Source organism: Pygoscelis adeliae, unplaced genomic scaffold (genome assembly GCF_000699105.1).
Source record: "Pygoscelis adeliae isolate BGI_AS28 unplaced genomic scaffold, ASM69910v1 Scaffold171, whole genome shotgun sequence".
Classification (NCBI taxonomy): Eukaryota; Metazoa; Chordata; class Aves; order Sphenisciformes; family Spheniscidae; genus Pygoscelis; species Pygoscelis adeliae.
Genome location: NW_008824186.1, coordinates 1,110,698 through 1,117,435, shown reverse-complemented (window position 1 = coordinate 1,117,435; position 6,738 = coordinate 1,110,698). Strand labels below are relative to the sequence as shown.

General features: G+C 37.9%; 1 protein-coding gene across 1 annotated transcript in view; it reads left to right on the top strand.

The window, feature by feature from the left end:
* PPFIBP2 (PTPRF interacting protein, binding protein 2 (liprin beta 2)) overlaps nt 1-6,738 on the top strand; it is a 111,930-nt gene that overhangs the window by 900 nt on the left and 104,292 nt on the right. The gene's annotated exons all lie outside the window — the stretch shown is intronic.

Below are 6,738 nucleotides of genomic sequence, written 5' to 3'. Positions count from 1 at the left end.
TCCCCCCCTCCCCCCCTCCCCCCCTTTTTTGTCTGTAATTGAAAATTAATTAAGAAAAGAGTTATGTGGGGGAAATCAGATAGTTAAAAGGATGTTCAGAAAAGAACAGCTGGAAGATGAAACTGGCTATTATGGGCTGTTTTACCAGTACAGAGATAAGAGAGGTAAGAGCATGAGGAGATGTCAAGTGATCTCCAGTTTCATCGTTCAGCACTCATGTTATCGTGCTACTATGATAAAAATACCTCCCCCTTAACATTTACAAGCAGGATAAGGAATCACACCACTTTGTGTGTGATCATTTGTTCAGTTTTGCTTGGGGCAAAATAAGATGTTAAGTATTAATTTGGTAGGTCAGTAACCGCGGATCCGACTGTATATAGGTGAAGTGCAATGTGTGCTTTTGAAGATTTGCATGTACAACACATTGTATTTCCATAGTCATAAAGGTCTTCTACAATTTCAGATTTTTAATTGCAGCGTTTTGGCAGGAGGAGGAACAGTGAGGGGCACTTTTCTGTGGGTTTGGGTTTTTTTAAACAGGAATATGTGAACAGGTGCATGAATGGTGTCATTCTGAAACTTGTATGGAAATGTGGAAAGAGTAGATGGGAGAACAAAGAAGGCTGAATTTCAGCTTTCCAGGTTTATTGATTTATTTTGCTTGTGTTCCTGACTTTGACTTGGATCTGCTGTATGAACTTAGCTAAAACCAATACATCTTTATGCTTCCTTGTATCTTCCTAATGGAGAAATGCTTAGAGTAGAACTCACTATACCAGGAGAGTGAAAGGACAAATTGGGACAAACGTAAGCAAATATGAGTTTTCTTTAAATTATATGACTTTACCCTGCATTTGCTGATAGTTCCAGTTGGAAGCAATTGTAAGGGCCTCTTGAACCTAAAGGAAACCCAGTGTAAGTTAGAGCAGAGGGAGAACTCAAAAGAACCTTAGGTTTGTCTTCAGGACAAGTATAGCTTGGTACCAGAATATGAGGGGAAAAAATATATTAAAAAATTATAATATAATTTGTAATATATAAAATAATTTCAAGTCCCCAGTAACAAGACTTAAGCTGAGGGATAGCTCAAGACTATCTTGCCACTGACTGCTGATATTTATATCTGTTGTAGACACACATGATATGCCTGTAACTGTTTCAAACTAATGTTAGCATCGCTTTTGAAAACTTAAATGCTTTATTTACCTAAGCCAGGTAATAATCAAGTGTCTTGGCAAAACACATAGCAGTTTATCTATCATACCTCTGGGACTCTGCCCTATGAAAAGTGCCAAATTAAAGGGAGGGGGCAGAAACTGATTAATCTGTGTGGCTGAAGCATGGTAGGAATTGGGCTGGGAGCATTGTTCCGTGTTCCCTTGCTGCTTTCATCTCCTGTCCCAGGAAGTTGAGGAATTAGAGGAATGGTGGCAGAGGGCACTGCTGCTACCATCTTGATTTCACTCCAGCAACCCCATCCATATGAGGACTATGCTAGAAGCAGGGAGGACAGGAAGGAAGTAGGGAAGGAATAAGTAGAGATGGGATAATAAGCACTATCTTCCCCTCACTCCTACTGTATCTGATCTCACTTCATCTTTGTTAATGTGGTACCAGCAGTGTGGAAATGTGATTGGGGGGTGTGTGTGTGTGTTTGTAAGCAAAGAGAGGCTACATCGTGTAGGCATAGACTAGAGGAGTGCTTTCTGGGTTCTTGAATCAATTCTCCCTGCTTCCTCCGTCATGCTTCTGTTACACTGAGTCTCTCTGTTACTCTAGACTGTCTGTGCAGGCTCTAAGGTAGCATAATGTGACTTAATGTGGTAGAGTGTGTTTGAATGGAGGATGGGAAGAAAACAGATGGAAAAGAGTAAGTGAAGACCTTAAGAATCACCTTCCCTGAACACTTTGATAGGGTCAGCAAACAAGGGGGAAAGGCAGAGGGAGAATGTGCTATGAGTGCAAAACACGGGAAAATGAAAAAGAACAAAAGATAATGACCCACCTCTTTTTTTCCATGTGCAGCTCTGCTTCTAGCCCTCATTTACCTAACTTGTTTCCTGTTTGCCTCTTTCTGGTCTCTCTGTCTTCAAAACAAACAAACTCCCACAAAAACCTATAAAGCACTTATCCCTAGACACTACTTTCACTCTTATTAGACTATTCAGAGACAGACCAGAAACTTAGTTCATTTTCCCCACAGCTAGGGATTTGTTTTGAGCCTTTCAGCTCAAACAAATGAGGACCTTGACCTGGTAAGATTAGCAAAGACTATGCTCATACAGGTAATGCAGAGCCTCAGTGCGGCTTTGCTAGTTAGCAAAAAATCCCCCTTCCCCCCCTCCCCCCAAAAAAGATATTTACAGGACTAGGATGCAACCATCTTCTTATTTTAGATGTCCATAGGATGACTCAGAGGATTTAGTGTTTATCAAAGCAGAGAAATGATGCGTAAGGAAATGTGTTTTGTGATAATGATCACTCAGTATAGATGCAAACATGTTATCATTCAACATACTGGACCAAGCAAGGCTTTTCTGCATTTTCCAGCAATACCTAGTAGTATAGAAATAGTAATGCAACAGAAGACGACATTGCTTAGGGCAGTAGATGAGACCCTTCAGAAGTCACTTTTCTGTTAGTGAAGTTGAATCATTCAAACCTGTGGAGATGTTTATCATCTCAGTTTGCCACCTCATCCTCAGAGTTCAGTGAATTCAGCTTCTTAAGTTATAATCTTGAAATTCTCATAAGCTACTGAATAAAGTTTAGCCAGCAATGGCTGCCCTCGGAGGCACACTTGATCATTTAACAGAGTTCAGTTGATGTGTATGAAATCATTTTGCTTCAGTAACTTGATCCCTCAAAAATTGGAAAGTTTAAGCCATGAACTATTTTAAATTCTCTAAATTTTCCCATTTTCTCTTGTCTACTCTGTGCTATCGACTCACCTGTTACTTTGAAGAGCTGAAGAAACCAAGATTCCCACCTTTGGACAATCTATTCTTTAACTTGATCTAAGCACCAGCTCTGAGGTGATAACATGTTTTTGATAAACTGTGACAGCTTGAATTTCCGCCACCCCTTTACAGTATTTTATAGTTGTTCTTCTCTTAAATAGATGCACGTTAAGCAACAAAATAAAGGTACTTTTTTGTAGCTAGATGCCTCTGCCTGTATGTTTTAGCACAATATTTTTATTTCAAATCTCTTGTGACCTTGTGACATTACAGTTGCCGCTTTTGTTTCCCTGCATCTTCATGTGTTTATTTGCTATAAAACCATTTCCCAATAGCACTTTGCTCTTATTTGGCAATTCATTGATGCAAAGAACAAAGAATTTAAATTACAAAGATAATTCCTTTCTGAAAGAAACACAAAAAGTAAATCCTAATGGCACTGTTGCCAGTCTAGGTCAATTTGTGGATTTTATGTTTATACTGTGCATCTGCCAAGTTACAATGTAGTGCTTTAAAGGACTGTAAGCATGACCTGGATTTTAAACTCTAATTTGACAACCTGTAAAGCAAGGTTGTTATGAATATTGTGTAGCTTACTAGTATGTCTGGAAGACCTGTAACCCAAAGCTGCTGAGGGGAAAGAGCTATATATTTCCTACTGATCAAAGAGGAAAATTTAGTATCTTCACAGGCATAAGACAGGACATCATTTCTCTGCCAGATGATCAACAAACTAACAGGGAGCCATCAGTGTTTTTCTCAACTCTGTGCATGTGATATATAAAATATATTCTTATATTTATTTTATAGCCACATAAAAATGTGTGTTCATCTGTTTAGCTGAATTTTCCGGGTAAAACCTGAAGTAACTGAAGATAAAAGTTGAGAATTGAATACAGGGAAAAACAGAGTGCTTTGTGGTTTAGAGAGTGGAAAAGATAAGAAACCTGATGGTGACCAGATAGTATGTGGCAGACAATGTGCCTGCAATGGTAAATGATGGATCTGACTTCCAAAAAGTTGCAATGACAGAGCGTGAACTGCTGATTGTAGGAGAGGTCTTTTGCATATCACCCAAGGACATGGTGCTAAGTTGATGATGGTTTCCTGAAGCAGATGTGAATTTGGAGAAAACAGATCAGCAGGCCTGATTCGCCTTCAGCAAAATCTTGAATTAGGCTGAAGGGGTGAAATAAGACTGAATGCTCAAAGTCAAGACATGCTGAACGGAAGAAGACAGGTCCAAAGTCTGGTTCTCTTAGAAGTGTTGCTTATCAAATGCTGACTTCGAGTCTTGTTTTCATTAGAGCAACGATGTAACATGTATGAATATTCATAGAAAATGATTCACTTGTTGGCTATGTCTTCATACTCTTTAAGATCAACAGATTGTATGCCAGTTAAAGTAATTACTAAAGGTAAATCTAAGCTGCTGAATTCTAATCTGGATTTCAAGCACTGACAGTACGGGAACTGCTGTTTTACTTGATCGTCTTCTGAAAACAAGTCTGGTTGGTCTCCACATTCAGAGGTGACTTAGCTGGAGATGCCTTCTTGTTTCTGTCTGTACTGCTCATACAAAGAAGTCATTTTGTTTCCAATTTGCGCTATTTTCAACCCAAAGTTCATTTCAGAAGCCTTAGTTTGACAGGGGAAAATCTTTGCCAAGTGTCTCGAGTATAGTGAATCATATTTTTGTCCCACTACAATACAGTGCAGATGGTAGCATCTGCTTTAATAACGCATAGTCAGAACATCTTATTCTAATGACATTGCAGTAAGATTTATGAATGTGTTTCTGTGATGATGATAAACTAATGCACGTAGTCCAGTCAGCTCCTAAACGGAAGTATTTTCATGTTTCACTCCAGAGAAGAAAATTTCTCTAGCAAAGACCTTGGGGAGGTAAATCCGATATTTTAAATAGATAGAAAGCCAGCACAAACTATCCTGGGAAGCAAAGTTTTTGCATTTCACCTGGATGGTATTTGCTGCGTGCAGTATTAGACAGGGGATGTATTAAGATCTTCTTCCATAAGACTCCTCTGTCTTTTACTTAAAATGTTATATCATTCTGTAGTTCATAATGAAATTTCTGTTAAATCATCTTTGTCCTATACATTCAGTGCCTTGGTGACATTCCAGCCAATGTTAACCTACATACTAATAAAAACAAGCTCTTAGGAATTGAAGTAGGTGATCCGAAGAGATGCCTTCCAACCTCAACTATTCTGTGACTCAGTTATTCTGTGATAACACTCCCGTATGCTTCATAAAACTGTTCTCATTAGGTTTAAGTGCAGGTCTTCACAATGCAGTTAACATAAGCTCTTACTTGAAATTTAGTATTAATTCCATTCCTTTTTTTCATGTGGAAAACCTTTTTTTTGAAGTTTTTATGCCCAACCTAAGGTATGAAGCTGTGCTCTGATTTATTTATGATTGTAACCTCTCTATATACTTTGCAGTGAGGGTACAAGTGAGAAATCACATAATCATGGGTCTTCTTCCAGTGGTCTTACCATCACTCCCTAACCAGTTTCACTTGCAGACTTATGGTCACCCAGCAGACCAGGAGAAAAAATGGCAAAACAAGTCACTGGATCTTGAGATGTGTTCAGGACATGCATTAACAACTTCAGAAACTGTGAGACTGTAGGAAATGTGGTAATAGCTTCGACCCAGATACTCAGACATTGGACCCCAGCTACCCTGTTAACTATGCGTTAAATGTACTTACTACTAAAAAAACCCAAACAAAAAAACAAAAAACCACCACCATCCCAAACAAACAAAAAAACCTCCTCTAGCTGAACTTAAGGTACATTTATGCAAGTGCTATGTAAGCGTATACACATAGATAAGCGTTTGTTGCAAGCTCTTTTGTAATACATGCTTAAATAATTGTTTAAAGAAGGGAAGAAGAACAAATCTTAAAATTCAGAGCTACTTATATGGACCAGAAACACAGACTGGTTGTAAAATATCAATAAAAGTAGGATATGTAATTCTCTTAAAGAATGTGTTCATTACATCTGAAAAAAATCAAAACTAGTCAAGTGAATAGTTTTCTTTTCTTGAAAGTAGTCTTCTGCAATGAAAAGTATATATACAAAGTATTTTAGTGTTAGTACAGATGATATTAAACCTGAAACTCTCAGTCATAAACATTATAAATGATTAGTTAAATATTTCTTGAATAAAATGTTCTTCAATGTAGGAAGCTGAATGTGTCCAAAGTGGTAATTTTATCTGAAACTGAAAAGAGCAATTTATGGTCTGATCTGGCAAACTTCATATGTACAAAGGGAAAATCATATTAGAACCTTTTGTTACTAGAAGAAAGGAGAGTTGTTATAACAAGCTTTTGTGCAAGAAAAAGATCTGTTCTGCCTGCTTTGCAGAACGTACTGTAGTGTTGTGAAAAACACTTAAGAGTCCACAATAGTTACTCACCTATACTTTGTCCAGTGCATGCAACGTTTCATAATAGTTGTAGATTACGCTAAGGATTAGAAGACTGTTGCAAGAATTGTTGTCCAAATCTGTTTTGCTTTGATTGTATTCTCCATTTTGAGTAGGAAATTTGGTAGCATCTTCAGTTTTGTCTGTAGATTGTGAAGCCCAGCTGGTTCTCATTTCACATAAACTACTTGCAAAAGGATGGACTGTAGAAGACTGCTTTTTTTTTTTTTTTTAACACGGGGGGAGGGGTTTGTGTTGAGAGTAAAATGTTTTGGTAAAAAGGGATTTCATGTCTAGAATGAACTTAGTT